Raw genomic sequence first — 21,981 nt, forward strand, 5'->3', positions numbered from 1 at the left:
TCAGGAGGACACTGAGGGCAATGGCAGTGATCTGTTACTGCCCCCGTGTGACATCAAGGACATGGCCCTGGGTGGGGAAAAAAGGTGAAAATTGTTCACAACCACTCACAAAATATGCCCAGCAAGAAGTACCCTGGTGTGGCATTGAAGATAGTGGGGAACTGTATGGGATTTTAACTTCCTACCTGTTTCGGGGATTTAGCTTGATCTGGAGAGATTTCAATTATTAATTTTCCAGTGACTTTATTGAATCCAAAAACAAGCAAGGCACTGGGAACCAGAAGCTAATGCAGACACCACAAGTGGGAGGCCCAGGGTGTTCACTTACCTGCAGTGTTCCAGACCATCAATATAGTGCATTCTGGTTAATCGGAATTTTTAAAAAATTTTAAAAAGTAACAAGTGTCCTTTCAAATCAGAGATATCAGAAGCCCAAGTGGAGGTCAGATCCAATTTCTAGCAGTAGAATTGGGAAAGTCATATAACTTCACTAAATTTAATTTTCCTTAAAATTAAAAAAAAAAATCAATTACTTCTTAGCCTGACTTCTTTGAGGGTTGTCAGGCTAGTCAAGTGAGATCATCTATGTGAAAATGCTTTAAAAACTATAATGTACTGTATCACCTGTTGGGATGGCTGAGTGGTCTAAGGCACCAGACTCCAAACTATAATGCACTGTAAATTTAAAATATTGTTATTCATATAATAATGTATCTATACACATAATCCAAGATTGAGGATTGAGACAACAGTTGGAATAATTTAAATTTTTTCTGAATTTACTTCATTAGCTAAATATTTGTAACAAAACATAATTGATTGATTTTCCAATTCATCTTGCATCACTTTATTAAGTTAAATTAAAAGGAAGCCCTAAGAAATAAGCTCTTGGCCTTATTGAGTATTTAAGGCCAGTTACTCATTAGTGAAATGCCCCACACAGCATTAGCATCTCACCAAACACAGACAGGAGAAAATCACAGTTTGTAGGTTACCTTCTTACTTATGAAATAAAAGATATCCCAGGTAAATCATCTTGTTCCTTATCCTCTTCAGTGTTTAAATTCCAGACGATGCTTTGTATCCTTTAAACATTTCCATATCACTTGATCTCTTTGTCTGCTCTCATTTGTCACTCTCGCAATTACAAAAGCTAAAGGACTTTGTTCAGTGCCCTCCTTCCCTGACACTGATGTCTTTCCAGGAGGAGACTGGTTTCTTGGGGAAGAGATGGCCTAGTGGATTTTCCTAATATTGCTATTATCACATTTTCCAACTTAGGGAAATTACCAACATCTCACACTTTGGTCCTGGCAGAACATAAATAACAGACTAATACTGTTTCCATCAGGCATTTTTCTGTCATTCAATTTCTGGCATAATCTCAGAGACGTTACAAAGATCTGAAAAAAATCACATTCTACCTTACATTGATTTTTTTATTTTTACTTCTTTTTTATTACTATATAATTAACATACAATAAGACATGTAGATCTTCAGTGAAGTGTTCAGTTTTAACAACTGAATACACCAGCTGAAACAAGATATAAAAGTATGGACATCAGACAAACCCATCAGCAGCACCAAGGACAAAATGGTGAATCTGGGTTTTATACAGCTTCTCCCTCAGCTAGCTTTTATGCCACACACAGTAGATTTCCTGAGTAAATGAGATTCGAATACAATTTGTAGAGAAAAGAATCTCAGTACGGAGCCTCTCCAAGTCTGATGCTAATTTGGATGTCAAATATTTTGTACATTTGTACACATCCTTAGATATTTTCTCATTGCAAAGGTAACTCATGTTTGTTGCAAAAACAAAAAATTCAGAAAATACAAAAAAAAATCTAAAAAAGAAAATACAAAAGGCTATTTTACAAATATAAAAACATTCTGTCTTTGTAATAAAAGGAAAAGATCATCCACAATCCTATTACGCAGGCAAAATCAATATTAACTTTGTGTCTTACAATCTTCTTCTAAATTCATGTTTGACAGGTAGATATAAGTATGTGTGTACTTTTTTTTTTAAGTGGAATCTTACTATGCATACAGTTTTATGTTGGTAGGAGAAATAAGGAGTTTCTGACTTGAAGTTCAGCACCCACTGAGCGGACTATACCTCTCTCTTCGCAGAGACTGTGGCTCGCTGGAGAAGACAGGCTCACGGCGGATCTCAAGGCCACCTGACCCAGGACCCAGCCTCACCTGAGAAGTCTGCCACTGAAGAACCCTTCGTGAGCCTGTTCAGCATTTTGTAAACTGTCTGGAAAACTGACAGGAACCTTCTGAATGCCAAATTCAAAGCTTATAATACATTGCGGGAAATTTAGATATCAATATGCATAAGTCTCTGTCTTCTGGCCAATTACTGAGCTCCCTGTGTGAGCAAATGCTTCGCAGCAGTTCCTGGCACGAGGTGCTTGCTGCTGGTGCCATAATCTTCTGCCTGTGAAGATCAGGGTGGAGGTGAGCGAGTATTTCTAATCCTGGCATCGAAACTCATCGAAACTCATCGAAACTCAGTATGATTCTGAAGCTGTGCACTGAGGAATTGGATTTCCAAGACAAATGACTTGAGTAGAAACCAACAGGATAAATTTCTATGTGCAAATTTATTCAAAGTCCTTATTTTCTCAGTTGCTTTGTTAATATTTTCACAGAGCTTCAAAGCCCCATGTTTCCAATTCGCTGCACCTTCAGTATGAAATCTCTTTATTTTTTGCAAAGAAACATTAGCTTTTTAATCTTCAAGTAACACCCCCAAATATATATATATTATATACATATTATATAAATAAATATATATATATATATGTATATATATATATATATTTCCCCTCATGAATAGTTAGATCCCAAGAAGAATGAAGTAACAAGAGATCTCCTCCAGGCAATCTGTAAGACAGGGGCTGTGCTAACAAAGGGAGGGGAGAGGAGGAAAAAAAAAAAAAAAAAAAAAAAGGAAGAAGAAATTGATTCCCAGTACATTCAGCCAAAGAAAGCCTGTGATTCAGCAAAAGAAAGCCATGGACGATTTTGTTCGGCTCACAGGCGCGCATATCACTGCCGCTGGGAAAAGGCTGCTCCTTAATCTCAGCCTTCTCAGCCTGCCAGAAGCAAGGAACATTCCTCATAACTATCCCTTCTTTCTTTTTAGGAAATCCAGCTCCAAGGGAAGATCCCAGGCTGTCTAAAAGAAGCTACCTATAAAGAAAAATGAGAACAATTAAGCCCTAAATCTGTACACGGAACTTCAACAGCTGAGACTCGAAAACGAAAATGGAGATAATGCTAATGATTATGTTTTATAGCCTCAACATGCCTTACATCTGGAAGCGTTCCAAAGCCCTCAGCAGGTTGTCACATTGATAGAAGGGGCCCCTGCTGAGACGCAGCTGCTTCTGGGGAAGAGCCGGCATCTGGAGAACAGCTGCATATCAATCCCTGAAACATACCGAGGAGGAAGGCAAGAGCGCTACAAGGGCGCCCCTTCCACCTGGAGCCTCCCTCCTTAGCTCCAAGGATCCAGAAAGGCCGAGGCGTCACATTTGCTAACTAATGGAAATGCAATAAAAGCTTAACTCTCTGTAAACTTTGGGGAAGGAGACGGTCTGGACAGTTCGGCTTTCTACTTAGCTAACGGGTACTTTTGTTTGTTACACGAAAACTTATCTAACACATATCATTGGATTCTTTTTCTCGATTCCATTCGGCCGGAAATTCCTAATGTTATGCTTTGAATTCATCCAGCATCCACCAACAAGAAAAGATTTATGATGTATCAGTGGGCTTTTGTTATAAAGAAGCTTCCAAAGCATTCTCTATGTATACCATTGTGCGTGTGTTTACACACACACACACACACACACACATGCACTCACTCATTCATACACCAGCTTAGGGAGAGGGAGGGTGAGAGGGAGAGAGAGAGAAAAATGACATTGTGACAGGAATTGCTATTTCCAGACCACATTGCTATTTCCACCCTTCCATTAACTAGCAGTGTGACCTTGAATTAGTCACCTCAACTCTGTGCTAAAATGAGGGAGGATCATTACATGTTCATTAAGGTCAAATATTAATGTCAGTGATTAGGAATTGTATTAGTCCAAATTCCTTTCTTCTTCTCCCTCCTTTTCTATTTTTTTCTTTCCTTCCTTCCTTCCTTCCTTCCTTCCCTCCTTTCTCTCACTTTCTCTCAATCTCTAGTTGTTCATTATTTTAAGTGTTAAAACACATGAGCCAAGTAAGCCTGAAAGGCAATGCAGCCCAAATGAAACCCAAGGTGCGCATTTTCAATTAGATGGCACGGTACCTGCCTTCATGGATCTTAAATCTTATAATAACATTGTTCAAACACTTTCTAATGATCATATTTCCTCAATTCCCCACCCCCCATATTTGTGAATTACATGTATTGGGAAGATAGGAAAGAGCAGATCACCATGGACCAAAATAGCCTGAAAAGGCTTCTTGGAAGCAGTGTCTGGAGATAATGTAAGATTTGGATTGAAGGTAAGGGTTAAGGAAGATATGCTAGTTGGGACCGCAGTATGTACAAAGGCCAGGGCCTACCATACACATGGTCTGCATGGGCCCAGGAAAACCCAGAGCAGGGGTCACACACTCCGATGTCCCCCTGGAGGCAGCTGAAGCAGCCCCAGGCTCTACAGTAAGAAGCAGTGCAGACTACAGTGAACCAGAGAGCCTGGGCCCAGCCTAAGGACTTTGCTGGGAGTTTTATAAAATATTGACTGAGCAAAACAAAGAGATCTCCAAGCAAGATAAGCCCATAGGACCACAGTTTGTGACCTGGCATAATTATTTAAATGGCTTGCGGTTTTATTTTTTAAAAAAGAAGTAAAAAGAATCAAAATTGCATGGCCTTCATAAAAAAATAAGTCAACTTAAGGTCTTGATGAATAAAACATGATGAGGTTAATTTTAAATCCTTTTTATGCTGTCTCCCGGAGAATTTTCCATTGTCCTTGTACAATAATGTAAGTTATCACATTGGGGATTTTTTGCTCATCTATAAATAGCTCCTTCACCCATAACCCAGGGATGACAGCCTACTTTTATTATTTAAACAGGTCTCCAACTATGAAAAAGCTATTTCCAGGAAGTCCAAATCTCACAGCAATATTGCTGTCAGTCTGGGATGCATATGTTGGGCAAATGTTGCAATAGAGAAGATTTCTGTGCTGAGCCTTATTCTGATTCAGCAGAAGAAGGAAAAATGAGAAAGAAAACTGGCACCATAGGACTAGGAAGAAATCTTGGCAGCCAGGGCTAAGGGTAATTACCAAAACCAGAAGCCAGAAGAGTTCCTATTTGTTCTTCAGAGGGTCCCCAGGACTCAAGACAGACCAAGAGATAAACCACACCGTATTGCAAAGATCCGTATTGATAAACTATGCTTACAGTTAAAGTTATTTGCTTTTGTAAATTCAATTATCCCTTCTGTGAGAAACCTGGTCTAGGAAAGAGGAAGCTTTAGCCATAAGAATATTAGGATTTCCATTCTGGAGGGAAGTTATGACTAAGCCGGAGCCGGTAGCAGAGAACTATAGGCTGAAAGGATTATTTCCGGTAGTGTTGGCAAGACCGAGCCCACGGCACACTCTGAGGCTGTTACCACCCACCAAGCACCCCATTGCTGGCTATATATCCGAGCCACGTTTGATTACCCAAGACCCCAACAGACAACGTTCAAGGCTGGGCCCAACACTGAGAAAGGCTTGTGAATGATAATAAATGTGAATTTGAAAAATCCTGGCTTGGATTGTGCACTTAGGTCAGCCTTGAGAAACCAGGTATCTGACCACCGAGGTGCTATAGGAGGCTGCCTTTGCCCACAAGACCAGTGCCCTCACCCTGTTTGGGAATCTCCTTGCCAACAGCCCCACACAGCCTCTTCCTGGAGTCCCAGAATAAAAAATAAACTAAAACCAAGAGCGTGATAATTAATCCAGAATAAAGTTACCACCCTCCAGAGAGACTGGTGTCCTGTCATCCACCAGAGTTGAGGAATAGCTCATAAATGGGATTCACCCAGCTCTTCACTGGTCCTCTGCCCCAGTTTGGCAGTTGGGAGCTCAGGCTCTCAAGTCACGTGGCCAGTGATAAAATCCTGGTTCTGCCGTTAATTGTGACTTTATTCCCTTCTGTCTCAGTTTCCCCATCTACAAAAAGATGCTACAGTACCACCACTTCCTTGCAGAGCTATTGTGAGGGTAAACTGAGATAAGGCCTGGGAAGTACTAGAACACAGCCTGACATATAGGAAGCACTCATAACAATTGGCTATTCTTATTTGCATCATCTTTCAGGAGACCACCAGGACGTACTCTTTTAGAGAGACCGTGGCCCACTGCACTCAGCTCTGTTCACTGTCATCCTTGATGACAACCCCACAGACATCCTTGATTACTGTCCTCTCCAGCATTTCATCCTCATTGGGCCAAGTGCTTCTGCTCCTCTGACCTCTCTGCCAAGCCTCCCTCCCCTTCCAGATCTTTCTGTCCTGCCCTCCAGATCCCCTCTTCTATGGGATGATTTGTCTACCCATCCTACATCTGCCATCGCCTTGGGCGATTTAAGCATTTACATGAATGATGGTACATATAAACGTCAATCTAGGATTGCAAACTTCACTGTCAACACGAGTAGACCAGGGAACAGGGGTGAACAAAACAAGCCAACCTTGCAGTGTAAAGAGACAATACACAGCAGCAGTGGCATTGCCATTAACAGAGAGGGGCAGGGAGGGGGCAGGCTAGAGACTGAAGGCTCCTCATCTCAGCACCAGCAGGAGATGCCACATGAGAATGCAAATTTCTAGAGAAAATAGAAATCCAAGATTCTTCAATGTTGGCAACTATTTTGGCTTTTAAGATTAAAAAAAAAAAAAAAGCAGATTGCAGGCCAAATAAAGTAAGTGTATGGGCCAGATTCTGCTCCCGAGTAGCCTTGTTGAAAACAATGCCTCAGCTCCCTCTGTCTCCTAGGCAGCATCCTTTTCTCCTGAGCTCCACATCGTCTCTGCGCTGTCCTCCAGGTCTCTCTTCCAACCTTGCTTTCATCCTGGAGATTTTTACACATCCCCCAGATCTCATCATAAACATCACCCACCCCCCAGCTCCCCATTTCCTATTGCTACGGTGTTATAATTTCCTCTTTTTAACTTCCTATTTACTTATCTGGATACTCCTCTAGGCTGTAAGCATGAGAAAGGCTGGCAAGTGCTTGTCCTACACACCACCATACCCCACCTCGCTTGGCAGAGTGCCTGGCACACTAGGGACGCTTGAAAAATCATTTTTAAAACAATCAAAAAATAATTTGTCAATCTCTGCTTTGCCCTCTAATCTCAATGCTGAGATCCATACGCATATTTCCTAAGTTCTGTCTTCACCTGGATAGACTCTCAGAAGCTAAAATTTACCACATCTGGTGGTTTTAAAAATATGTCCATAAATTCTCTTTTCAAAAGAGGTGGAGCTTAATTTTCCTTCCTTTGAGTAAAGGCTAGATTTAGCTGCTGCTTCTAACAACAGAATGCAGCAGGAGTGTTGGATGCCACTTCCAATATTAGATTATGGAAAGACTGCGTTAGTGCATTTGGGCTGCTACAACAGAATCCCACAGACTCAGTAACTTACAAACAACCGAAATTAATTGCTCACAGTTCTGGCGGGTCTAAGTTCAAGATCAAGGTGCCAGCACCGTCTGGTGAGGGCCCTCTCCTAGGTCACAGACTTGTTGTATCTTCACAGAGTGGAGGGGTGAGAGAACTCTCTGAAGCCTCTTATTCTAAGAGCGGTAACCCCATTCACGAGGGCTTCCCCCTCATGACTCAATCTTACCTCCTCATCTCTTGGAGGTTACATTTCAATATGTGAATTTTGAGGGCACACCTTCAGGCCACAGCAAAGACTATGACTTCTTTTGGGCTCAGGCTCTACCTTCCTCCCTCCTTCCCTCTCTCTTTCCTCCTCTTGCCCACCATTCTGCCTCTCTCTGGCATCGCTTGCTTCGGAGGAAGCCATGTTGTGGCCGTTCTGTGGAGAAGTCCACGTGGCAAGCAACCACAACTCCTGCCAACAGCCACGTGAGTGGGTTTGGAAGGGGATCCTCCAGACCCAGTCAAATCTGTAGATAGCAGCACCCTGCACTGGCAACTTGACTGAAATCCATGAGACTTCCTGAGTCAGAACCTCCCAGCTAAGCCACTCCCTGATTCCTCACCCTGAGAAACTCTGTGATATAATGAAGTTTGTTATTTTAAGACTAAGGTTTGGGATACTTTATTACACAGCAAGAGATAACTAATAAAACACCTCAAAATTGAAATAATTTTTATCCTTCCTTCTCCCTCTCCTCCCTCACTTCCAAACTTAATCCACCTCTGAAGTCCCCTGGTTCTATTAATGGCTCAAGCCTTTCAAGTCACTGAGGCTACAAACTCAGGGTCCTCTTTGGAGCTCCTCCATGTTTCCTTGCACTCCCTATTGAGTTTATAGTCAGGACCTGAGACCAATACCGTAACACACACTGTTCCCTGCTCTCCATTCCCTTTGCTGTCTTCCCACTTCACACCTTGCGACTCTTTTCCTGGGCCTCCTAACTCAGTCCTCCAGCTCTGATTTTTTCCTCATTGGCCAGACTTCTAGGTAAATTTTTAATCAAAGAGGTCATTTTCATAACCAGAAACTTTAATAGTTTTCCATTATTAATAGAAAAAATCCAAATATCTTAGAATGATACAACGTGGCCTGAATCTTCTTTCCAACCTTACTCCCTACCACCATTTTTCAAATATTCCAAGCTCATGCAACAAATACTTTTGGAATAGTATTATGGTTTGCTACTACTTGTTCCAGTTATCCACTGTCACTTAAATACTATGCCCCAAATTTAGTGACTTAAACAACCACTTTGGTTTTATCATGATTTTAGTGGGTCAGAAATTTCAGCAAGATTTGGTTGGTTTGTCTCTGATCCACACAGCATCAACTGGGCTGGAGGAATCTACTTCCAAGATGGCTTCTTCACCTACTCATCTGCCATCTTGGTGCCCTTTGGCCTTTCTCTCCACATGGCATCTCCTGAGATGACTTAGGCATCTTCCTGATGGCCTCAGGATAACCTAGTGGTTATACTTTTTACATGGTGGTTAGTTTCCCACAGGGAGTTTTCCAAGATTGAACATGCCAAGTGACTCAAGCTTCTTATGACATATTCTTGGGAGTCAAGCAGCATCACTTCCCTAGGAATGAATTTCAGGGACAGCCCAGATTCAAGAACAGAAGGCTTTATAAGAGTGTGATTAAGGTTAGGTGTCGTTCGGGACACCTGGGTGGCACAGTTGGTTAAGCATCCAACTCTTGGTTTCGGTGCAGGTCATGATCTCGGGGTGGTGAGATTGAGCCCTGCATTGGGCTCCAAGTTCAGCAGGGAGTTGGCTTGAGATTCTCTCCCTCCCCCCGCCCCGCCACCCCTCCTGCTCATGCTCACTCACGCTCTCTCTCTCTCTCTCTCTCTCAAATAAATAAGTCTTAAAAAAAAAAAATGGTTAGGTGTCATTCTTTGACACCAAAGAATGGGGGGGGGTCATCTTTAAAGACAATTACCACTGTACTTTTTTCACCTGGGGGAAACCTTAGGATAATTTGAAGATATTGGGAAGGGGGTTCCAAAAAGAAGAAAGACAATGGACAGTTATTAATACATACATAAACTTTTCTTTTCCTTAGAACTCAGGAGAAAGAAGTAGTGAAATACATAAAAAATGCACTGCCACTCCTTTTTTAGGTAAGAGGGCAAGAAAGAAGCACAAGAAATGGAACTAGGTTTTAGGAAAACAAATTGGGGACAGAAATATAGCAAATTCATTCAAGGTGCATACCTGATGAATCCACCCACATACCACCTCTACTGACTAAAATTTCACTCTGGATACTAACTTCTCAATCCATTTATAGCCTCAGTAGAAATGGACCAAACTCTTCCATTTTATTGCTAATCTAAACCTAATTATTCTTCAATACCCAATGAGTCCTCTCTCATCCATCAAGTCCTCCAGGGACATCCTTAGCTCACCATGATTCTTCCTTTTCTTGCAACATATACATCCAGTCCATGTCTTAATCTCAGGGTATGTTACAGATCGTTTAGCATTGTTGTCCTATGTTTTGATAGGATCAGAAAAAAAGGAGAGCTGGAATGGCAATGAGATATCATCTAAGCCAATTCTTCTGTTTTCTGATGAGGACATGAAGGTCTCTCAACCTGAGGCTGAGTGATTTGAGCAAGGTCACACTAGGGTCAGGGCTAAGCTGATCTCCAAGCTCCTTCTCCAAAGCTCTATCCACATCAGAGTCCGTGTGTTCATCAGTCTTGTTTCTCCGGGGTGGGGGGGGGGGGGAGGTGTAAAAACCTCTTTGAAAGTTAAAAATGCTTTCTCTTTTTGTCTCTGACACATAACCCAGCAGGGTAAACCATAAGAGCTCGATGTGTACTATGATTTGGGGACTGAAAGAGAAGTTCTCCTTTGGTCCAGCTATAAAATTGGTAGAAGAGGACGGTGCTAGAGTTAAACCATGATTTAAGCATTCTCCCAAAGAGTAAAGAAAAAATAAAGATCCCTGAAAATTGAATAAAATCAAATCTAAACATCCAAATGATTCGTGAAAGGATCTACACCTACGATGGGGGTGTCTACTGCAGGTGAAGAAACAGCAGAAGCCCCTCTGTGGCGTCCATGGTGGGGAGAAGTGGGGACAGTCACCAAAATACAGCTGTGCCTAGCAGACTAGGAGTCCAGAGACCAAGACCCCATGGAACTCTCAGAAGTATCTGGAGGACACTTGGGATAGAACGGGGAGCTAATTTCCCACACCAATGCCATGGATGTTTGTTGAATTATAATTGGAGTTACAAAAGGTTTAACTTACATTCTAGATGTGGCTTCATGACCATAATTCACCTTATCACTCTTTGACTATTGATAGTGAATATGGCTTTCAAACCATTTATTCAATAATATGAGGACTACTTATCAGCTTGTACTCACTGGTATAGCAGGACAAATTGTTTCACGCCAGCCTGTTCTGATTTATCAGTCACCTATTACAATCTGGTGAATATGACCCATCCCTCAGACACCTACCATGTTCAGTCTTATGTTTGGCTACTGTGTTATTTGCTTATGCTACTGGATGAAAAATCCATTGAAGGCAGAGAATAAGACAGCACAGCATCTTCAACAGTGCCCTGCAAATTGAAGAATTCTCAACAAATCTTTGTCTACTTGAGACAATACAGTCAACTATAGACTTCTTCCTTTAGACGTGGATTCAAATCCTAGTTCTAACATCCATCTAGTATCCATCCTTCGACTGGGCACACTAAGAAAGACATACCTCATAGTCCTAACATAAATCCACCGCTACCATGTAATGAAGGAAAACCACTCAAAATGTGTTTCCTACATGAGCCCACATGTTGGCTGAAACCTTTCAAGAGCTCTATTAGCGAGACAAATTCTGCATATCCTGCCAGGAAGGAGATCAAGGAAGAGAGTCAGGGGAGGGACACATTTGATTTTCCATGTCTCCTGCTGGATCCTTCTTGTTCCTGCAGTTCAGGCAGAGTCTCAAAAATTCTAACTTTCCAACTCCTCCTATTCATGAAGGATTTTTTTTTCCCTTTTTTTTCCTTTTCCCCTCTGCACCAGAAAGGCCCTAAGCAAGCTTGAGCAAATTAACTTCCTCCTCAGGCTTTTTGGGACTGAACACAGATAATTTAGTTTCTCCAGCCTCTCTGTCTCATTGAAAACAGCCAACTTCTCCATGGTGTCTGCAGCAGACCTCCGGGGCAAGAGGCCACAGGGCCCTTCACAAATGCCTTCCTCGGTGGCTTCACGTTCTCAACCACTCCAACCCTGTAATTTTCCAGATGACTTGAGGTTTTGAAAACAAATGAAGCAGTGAAACTGCTTCAGCTGCTAGATTCTTCCTGGATCCATTTGGAAATGACAAAAAGCTGCCATACGTGGTAATTTCAGTTTTGCAGACACTTTTCTTTACTTTTCCATATGAAGTCATTAGCTGATCCCAATTTCCTTGGAGATCAAGATCAGCTAGATGCTGAGTATATAGAAACAGATGTGAAGCCCATTTTTATTGAGCCATAACCAGATAGTAATACTTGTGTGGGCTTTCGTAATTTACGGGGCATCTTTACAGACATTAAACTCATTTGATTATCACAACCAGTCTGTCAGGTAGAACACATATTATTATCCCCATATCTGGTGAGGACATGAGGCTTAAGTTTTGCCCCATGTCAGAACACCAGTATAATGCAGAACCGAAACACAGCTCAAGATGATTTCCAGTGTAGTGTCCATTCCAGTGGAACACACTGGTCCAGAAGTTAAGATTGAAATTCATATGCCTGCAGAAGACATGACCATTTCATTGATAGTTCTTCATTTGTTTATCTAGAACCCTCCATCTTCTCCACTGTTCCCAATTTTTGATAGTTGGATGCCTTGTGTTTTGTCCAAATTGATCTCTTAAGGAAGATATTAAAATAGGTGCTCCTTTAACCTTAGGTATGTTCAGATCCAGCATGCCTAATAGCACACCAGTTGTATTCTTTCCTTTAAGCACAGAGAGGCACTAATTATAATTCCTCTTAGATGAGAAGGGAAAGAGTGCCTTTTCTTGTCAGAAACACCAAAGAGAAAGGGTAGGAGACCAAACAGCATCTAAAATGGCAGCAGAAAAAAACCGATGTGATTGCTGCAGGGCAGAGAATCTGTCTCTCCCTGAGGGGACAGACTGCACAATGAGATGCCGCCATTATTTTAATATAAACTCCTCTTCTCAGTCATCTCTGAGATGTCCCCTGTAAGGCGTGGGCCCTTTGGGGCTGGAGCAACTCAGCCAAGTGTGCAAGAACCCTTGAAGAGGACGCTATTCGTTGCCTCTTGCTACTTCCCCTACACAGTCCTTGTGCTGGGACCCCTGAGGCTGGCCAGTTTCTTAAAAGCCTTGAGAAAGTCCATACACATTGATAAGCAAATGAACCAGCCAAAATGGGGCTGAAGGTGACTCAAAATGAGGTTTTATCTCTTAAATAAATTAATAAGCCTAAGAGAGGTTTCTTCCATTTCAGATTTCAGGGTGATCCAGGCTAGGCACAAAGATACACAAATGATCATAGTAATTTAAAAAATAATAAAGATAGTTCCCAGTTATGCAGCATCAATTCTTTGTCAAGCACTGCTTTATGTATCTTATCTCTAGTTCTCATAATAATCCTGAGAAGTGGATAGATAGCATGATCGCCATTCTACAAATGAGGAAACCGAGGCCAGAGACATTAGGTGACTTTCCCAAAGTGACGCCTCTGACAAGTAGTCATGCCACTCAGAAGCCTATCCTGTGGCTGGAGGTGGGACTGAGCACTTCTGGCTGCCGTGAGATGTTACTCCTCATTGGTTTGTTCTTCAGCCGGTAGAGTGATACGGAAGCTCAAGGCTGTGAAACAAAAGTATGGTCGGTGGCTGGCCTGGCCTGTTAACAACCCTGGGTTCTCTTTTTGAACGAATTTCATGATCAATCATGTTTGGGAGAGAGAAGGGAGAGTAGGGATCATTCAGGCCTTTATTTCTTTTTTTTTTCTTTCTGTCTTTTTTTTTTTTTTACTAAATTAACCTACTTTTTCTTTCCAAATGATCTACCCAGTAGTCCCCATGGATGAGAAAAATGAATAGATTAAAAAGATATGTTTACCCCTAGATGTGTCCCAGGGGGCTACTGGAGGGACATTCAATCCCCTCAATAATTTCCAAACTTCTTTGGAAACATTTTTCCTTGTGGATGTGAAACCAAGGTCATAAAATTTCGGAGTGAATGGAGAAACTGAAATACAATCTGCAATTCACCATCTGGCATCTACTTAATAATGAGGCTGGGGAAAGGAAAGAGAAGTAGAATTCTTAAAATTTTCCCAAATAAACCAACCTGACCGAGAAATCCTTCTTGCTGGCATCTATGCCACTGCAATCTGTGGAATAAAGGCCAGTCCAACCTTGCCTGACACAGCGGGGAGGTGAACGGAAAGATCTTTGGTTCCATCTCAACTCTGGCACTGACCAGTTATGAAATATTGGACAAACCACCAACACTCACCTCAACTGCGGTACTAACACGATAAAAAATGTAATTACATTTACTCCTCCTAACAAGAACATTCTTACATTTGTAAGTACAACCAGAAGCCTATAGGGCTAAAATTCTCATTTATTCACACAGCCATTACCTTCTTACTAGATTTTGTTAATGAGATGAGGCCAAGGAATCACAGTTGGACCACGAGTTAGCAGGTCCGTGTGGTTAGGTACTAGCTAGTGTTATAAGGAACTAAGACCTTTCTAGCTCTAGTTGGAGCTAGCTCAAGTGGGAGAGGACAGCAAGTAAGAATGGAGAGGAAGACAACCACAGCCAAAGGAAATGACTAGTACTGAGGTGTTAAGAACCAGCCAGAATAACCTGATTAAAAGATAGCGAAGTATAAGGCAAAGAAGCAGTAACCATGGGAGCTTTTGCATTGCTGACCTGTCTCATGACCAGTTCTCCCTTTTATCAGTAGCCATCAGTTTCCCAACACCAAGAGGAACACTGCATGTGATTTTTAGTAGATTCCAGGACAAAACAAGGAAATGAACAAAAGCACACAGTTTCTAGAAAGCAACTCTACTGCTCTCCTCGGGCTGCCATGAGAAACCACCACAAACTGGGTGCTTTAAAGGAACAGAAATGTATTCTTTCATAGTTCTGGAGGCCACAGGTCTAAATTCAGGGCTGATTCCTTCTGGCGGCTCAGGGAGAGAATTTGTTCTATGCCTTTCTCTTTGCTTCTGGTAGCTGCCGGCAATCACTGGTGTCCCTTGGCTTGTGGACACATCATTCCCATCTCTGCTTCCATCTTCACATGGCCTTCTTCCCTGTGTGACTTTGTATACCCTTTCCTCTTTTCATGAGGACACCAGGCATTGGACTTAAGGCCTACTCTAGTCCCTTGTGACCTCATCCTACCCTAATGACATCTGCAAAGACCCTATTTCCAAGTAATGTCACATCCAGAGATTCTGGGAGAACAGGAATTTGGGGAGGACACTATACAATCTGCTACGGCAAGTAAACTGTGAAGTTCTTCTTGTTGTTCAATTCTACTCAGTAATAGCCATGTGAAGGGCCACAGAGCAAATCAGAGCAGTCAGTCCTCTACGTTCATATTTTATAGCATTCCTTATTTGTGTCTTCTCCCATAAACAAAGAGCTCCTTAATGGGTAGGGCAACGTCTTATTAGTTTCTGTGTCCCAGTGCTTAACACAGTGCCTGGCATATCGGTAGGCACTCAGTGAACATTTGCTGAGTGAATGAATTTTCACAGGAACAGAATCTCTAAGACCTACATTATTTCACTGAAACTTTTGTGTGAACCTAAGATCCATGAGTTCTTACTACTTTAATGGTTGGGCTTGCTCAGATCATCAGAATGGTTTTCTTTTCTTTCCTTCAGGAAGGAAACAAGGACCATGAGTCAATTCGTGGGAACACCCCTCTTGAAGGCAGAGACCAAAAATTCACGTGACTCAATTGTGGCAATAAAAGTTCCTGCAGGGTCCTGCAATTTTAAAGTAAGTTCTTTGTTGCCATTTCCTCTTTTCTTCCCGGATATCTATTTTGGGCCTTCCACTCCATTCCAGGAACCCCAGCACAGCCTGCTAAATTGTCTGAAACCTCGTTGCACTTGGTATGAAAGCTCTCTTCCTTTTCTTGAAGGATGTTTGGGTAGGAGGTGGAAGGAGGAGCTGCAGACGTGTCACTGGGAGGAAAACATATCCCTCATTCATGTGGGCTGAATGTTACAAAGGCAGAGTTAAATTCAGGAAATACAATAACCTGATTCATGCCTGTTTCTTATGCTCCCAGCAAACATGAGATTTAGTTTCAAAACGGTTACCAGAGATGAAAACAATTTCCCACCAGCACAATCCATGGTGAGAGTACATGCCCTAGTCCTCCTATCATGTACCCATAAGTGCAACGAGGACACTGTCAGAACTTTAGGGCAAAACCAAAAATTCGAGGAAAAAAATGCAAGTGAATTTACTGATATACTCCAGGCTCGAGTTCTTGGGAATCAGCCCTGCTTTCTGTCCCCAGAATGTGATCCTTCCTAGTGAGGCAAGGAACTAGCCTCAAGTCAACAAAGTCAGCAAAACTGGCCTTCAGCTATTCCATACAGCAACTTTCCACCTCTCACGCGACCCTGGGTCAACTCTCCTTCCCTAATTCTCTTCCACACCAATCAAATCTGTCCTCAAATTCCACAGTCAGCCTACATACTAAATAACCACTTTAAAGCAATGGCTCTCCATCTTAGTGTGCACAAGAATCCTCCAAGTTATTTGACTTTTAATGCAGATTCCCAGGTGCCACCCTCAGATACGTGGCGGGTCTGTGGTGGGCCTGAGCACCTGCACTTTCCCTAGGTAACCCCATGAACCCTCCACTGAAGCTCCAGACTGGGGTAAATAAAGCTTCCCATCATTCTTAAACGCAGGACCCCACCTATTTCACAAAATGGGGAGTGGAGGAAACTACACATAACAACCACAAGAAAATATGACAACATTTCTGTTTTGACAGAGAATTGACCCAGAATTCTCCATACCAGTTTCACTTTCAGACAGGTAAGGGACATTTTAAAGAGATGTCAGAGCATAGAAACCCCCGTGAAGGCAACCCCTCCTCAGGAAAGTCACCCTATTAACCTTAAAAATCCTGAAAGTTCCAATCACCCACTGTGTGTCAAACGCTGACTGAAATTTACTCAAACATTACTCCATTTAATCCTCACAAAACACTGTAATGCCAATCCTGTGATATTGTTGTCCACATTTCAGGAGATAAAGAAACTAAGGTTCAGAGGGGTTCACTGACTTGCCCACATCTACAGTGTTGGGAAGTGGCAGCATCCCATTTCATCCCAGTCTCCTGACTTGAAGTGTCCAATGTGTTGTGCTATATCCCAGAGCTGCCTCTAATCTCTGGCCTGAGCATAGCTTGAAGGCAGTGACCTAGGGACCAAATCACTGAAGTGAATTACAGTTGAAACGAAATGGCTAGATGACTGATAGGCTAATCCCCAGAGTTCGTGGCTTATTTTCTGAAGTACAGCTCCCAGTACTGCTGCCTTTCACCTCCCTCCCCAGGACGTAGGCAAGTGACCATCCTCCCCCTCCCTCATACATCCCACCTCACCCTACACACAAATTGCTAAGCAAAGATTGCAAGGTTCTAAAAAAGATGGCTGAATTGTGCACATGCAACAAGCCAATAAACACTCTTTTATCCATCACTCAAGGAACATTCCAGCAGAATCCTTCAAGGATAGACTTTGGATAGTCTCTCAACCTACAACAGCCGTCTTTGAGTCATGTCAGCTTCCACCTGTATGAAAGAAAAGAACCAGGGGAGAGAGGAGCACATACCGTGATTTTTTTTCCCTGAACCCCACACCTTCCAGAAATAGCCCTGATCTCAAGCAATAAAAGTAAAGACAACATTTCCAAGGTCTGGGATGGGGAAATAAGCAAAAAATAGAATGTTTAATCAATGCAAACATTCTTGGAATCTGAAACATCTGGGAGAGCTGGGGTGGTGTGTGGGGAGCCCGGAAAAGGGGGGAGGGGTGGGTAGGGACTTGACATTCTTATCCCATGTTTATCTAAGGCAGGAGCTGAGTAACCTGCTCTTAACTGCCCCCAGCAAGGCCACGTGGTCGCTGTTAACTTTTGTTCCTAAATACAAGGATATCTCTCACTTTGAGAAAAATCAAGCCTCAATCATCTAATTTTACCAGATTAATAGAAATGAGGGACTGATTACTTATGTATGGTTAGAACTGCCCAAGCATATATAACCCACAACTGTCCTAGTGGGTTAAATGAGGTTTTTTTTTTTCTTCTTCTTCTCAATTTACATGTTACTTCTTAGGAAACCAGTGCTATACAAAATGAGGCCTCTCTGCACACTGGAAGTTTCATGCAGAGATAGAGACCTCCCCGAAAGCTAATGGCATCTTGTAGGAATATCACGGCCAACTAAATATCTACAAGCCGACATATTAGTTATTCCCTTCCTCCCTGTTTTATACCACTCATCCCAAGAATACTCTTGATGGTGAAGAAAGATATATGATGGAATACATAAGCCAACATATGTGATTCGAATACAGATAATTCTTGTTATGGCCCTTATTTTTTAATACAACACAGATCTGACCACGGGGCATCAAGGTAGAAAGTAGCTATAACCCAAGCCCCAGGAGAGCCACATGCCACCCCCAGGTATGCAACAGCAGACTCGACCTTCTCCATGCTGCAGGGGGCTGTCCCTTGCTCTGCTCAATCACTGGGCCCTCGCACATAGCCAGTGAAAAAAGGGAATCACTGAGTAGTTGCTTAATAAATGGATGTAGAATTATTATTCTCACTTTCTTTCCTCTCCTTCAGCTTGCTCATATATTACCTCATTAATCCTCACCTCAGTCCTAGGAAGTATTACCATCTCCATTCTCCAAAGGAAGCTCCAAGAGTGCAGGTAATTGGTCCAAGGTTACACACTAGTAAGGTATAGAAGCGAGATTTAAACCCTGATTGACCAATCACACTTCTGGGATTACACTGTACTGTGTTTCTTCCATCACACATTCTTTCTCCTTGACCTTTGCCCACAGAGCCATGACCCAAAGCTCTTATGCTAGGTTCTTCCATCTTCAAGCCAACAAGGGGTCTCATGAAATCGGTCATCTTCATGGTAAAGAAGGAGCAGCAATAATGTGGAAGTTCCCATGTTTTTCTCAGGTCTGTGTTGCTCTATACCTAGCACAATGTCCCATACAGAGTATGATAACCACTAAGTGAATGAAGAATGAATGAATGTAGCTAGTGATGTAGGTACCATTTCTATCATCAACTTGGAGATGAGAACAGACGTACAGAGAGGTTAGGGCAATTGCTTACCCCATACTTAGTCACTGCCTTGCTGTGTGCTGCTTTATCCTTAGGGTCCTCACAGCCTCTGCTCAGAAGGAGCTCTGCCTTCCCCCGCCCAGCCCGCGATTGTGGCTGTTCACTCAGCCAGTCTGAAGCCGCGCCAAATTCTCAGCAGCCAGCAGATGACCACCTGAAGACTCCCCATTTCCATCATGGTGTCTCTCCTGTGTTGTCTTTAACATAAAAAGAAGAGACTGAGAAATAAAGGACTTTGGGGAAGAAAAACTCAATTGCTATCCTTTCACTATAGGCATCCTTTATATTGTAGACTCAAACCGTGACCACAGAATGGGCAGGGAAGCATATCTGTGTAGAGGAAATCTTATTTCTCTACTCTTTCTATTTTTAAAATGTGTTATGACTAGAAAAGTTTCCCATTAGGCAAAATTGACAGTGTTTGGTGTGGACGGGGTTCGAATTTTGCCAGTTCTGTGGCATGTTAAGTGTGTATTACAGCAGTAGAGCCACAATGACTAAAACTACGGCATCAGAGAATTGTGGAAATTGGATTCCTGCTCAGCCGTTAACCTTCTTTTGTGCAATTCCTAGCAACTCCCAACTCTTTCCTGACTCCGGACATCTGCAGTTCATCCGCTTTCCCAGCTCCTCGAATTTGTTCCCAGGGTGGGAGATTCCCTGACTCTGTACTCCAAATTCCCAGAATTTCGTTTCCTTCTTTCCTTTGTCTAGATATTTATAATGTTTGATAGAACTTCAGTGAGGCCCACTGATTCACATTATGTTTAAAGTTTAAGGTTATGCAAAATGAATAATTTACTACTCTAGCAATACAGTAGGTCTGACATTTACTTGGAATGAAGGCTGCCTGTAGGGGTGTTACTATTTTATTTATATTTTTCTTTATGTATATTAAGATTCTCTCTGTGATTAAAAGTGTCATTCTATGATTAAAGGTGACAAAACATCTAGGTTGTTTTTCTCACACTGAGGAGTCAATTAAGTCGCTCCCAAAGCCTAATAGGTAGTTCCTAACAAATTAACTCACATTCAAAAGAACAAATAAGTAGACCTCAATGTATTGCTAAATCCCCAGAGCAAAAAATCATTTTAATTGATCCTATTAAAGACTAAAATTTTATTTAAGACAATATGAACACCAGATGGCTCAGGGCCCATCTCCCACAAAAAAAAGTAAGCAGGTAAGACTAAAGTAGACCAGTAAGGATGTCACGCCTCTCCCAATTCTAAATAACTTTTTTGACTTTAACTACTTGAGAGCTACTCTACATGCTTTCTATACATCATCTCATTGAAATTTCCCAGCAATTCTATAAGGTCAGTATTAATTCTTTTGATGATAAGGTGACCCTCGACCTTATTCTAAAATATAGAATAATGTTTCGGGGTAGAGTTTAGTGATAAATAAAACAATTTTTAAAGTTAAAACAAATAAAATATAGAATAATGTGTTTGGTTGTGCTTATGTACCACTGGATTTCCCAGCAGGATATACAGGTAGGAATATCCTACAAGAAATACGGGCCTGAACGTGGATTTATGTAACAACAAGGATAAATCTCTCATATATTGTGTTGAATGAAGGGAGCCACCAAAAAAGAATACAGACTCTGTATATATGTATATATAAAGTTCAAGGACAAGCAAAATTGATCCATGGTCAAAAAGTTTAAAAAATGTTTCCCTCTAAAGAATGGTACTGACTGAGAAGGAGCCTGATGGGATCTTCTAGGGTGCTGAACATGTTCTGTATCTTGACCTGCATAAAGAACATATATATGGAAATCCATTAACTGGACACTTAAGATTAATGCCTGCTATAGACTGAATGTGTCCCCTCAAAATTCATATCCTAAAACTCAATCCTCAGTGTGATTATATCCGGAGGTGGGGCCTTCAGGAGGTGATTAGGTCATGAGGGTGGAGCCTTCATGATAGGATTAGTGCCCTTGTAAGAAGAGACATGTTAGAACACACTCACTCTTTCTCTCTCCCCCTCTGTTCCCTGCAAGGATACAGACAGCACCACACTACCAGCATACCACCAAGTTCAAGTTGGCCATCACTTTGATCTTAGGCTGTCAAGCTTCCAGAGTTGTGAGAAGTAAATTTCTGTTGTTTAAGACAGCCAGTCAATAGTATTTTTATTACAGCAGCCCAAAACGACAAAGAGAGCACCTTTGGCACACTTGACTATAGGTATATGTTAACTCAATTAAAAGAAGAAAAAGAGAAGAAAAATAAATCTAAGCTTGAACTAGCATTCAAGAGTGAAGTGGGACTGGAGATACAGATTCTGGGGTCATTGGCATAGAACCGATGAGCCTTCCCCAGAGAAGGCAGGACCAACTGCTGTGGAACTCAGCCGGTATTCCTGGAGTTGTGCAGTTCACAACATTCACAGCCAAGTGCAGCAGCCCTCGGGACAGCATGAGGAATGTGGAGAACATTCTATGAGCAAATGAGAAAGAAGGATGCCAGGGGATCATCAGCATGTAAGGGACAGGCAGGAAAAAAGGAATCATCAAAAGAGGCACATCTTACCTCAGAAGCCTGGTCCTCTGCCTACCAAGCACACTGACAGATACATAAGAGATGCGGAGTTAACAAATGGATAGATACAGGAATGAACAAATGAGACAAACCACTATGGCTTTCACATCTGACAGAAGAACGTGGTAAAATTTTTACAAGATACCAATTTTGAGAAATCAGTTTTAAAGATGAGAGGGGATAAAAATGAGTCCAGGACCTGGTTTGATGATGGAATGGCAGGAGGGGATGAGGATGAGAAAAAAGGGCTGGGGTGACCAGCCAGATGGTCAGGTCCTTAGAAAGAGCAACAAGCCTTGG

Source organism: Halichoerus grypus, chromosome 3 (genome assembly GCF_964656455.1).
Source record: "Halichoerus grypus chromosome 3, mHalGry1.hap1.1, whole genome shotgun sequence".
Classification (NCBI taxonomy): Eukaryota; Metazoa; Chordata; class Mammalia; order Carnivora; family Phocidae; genus Halichoerus; species Halichoerus grypus.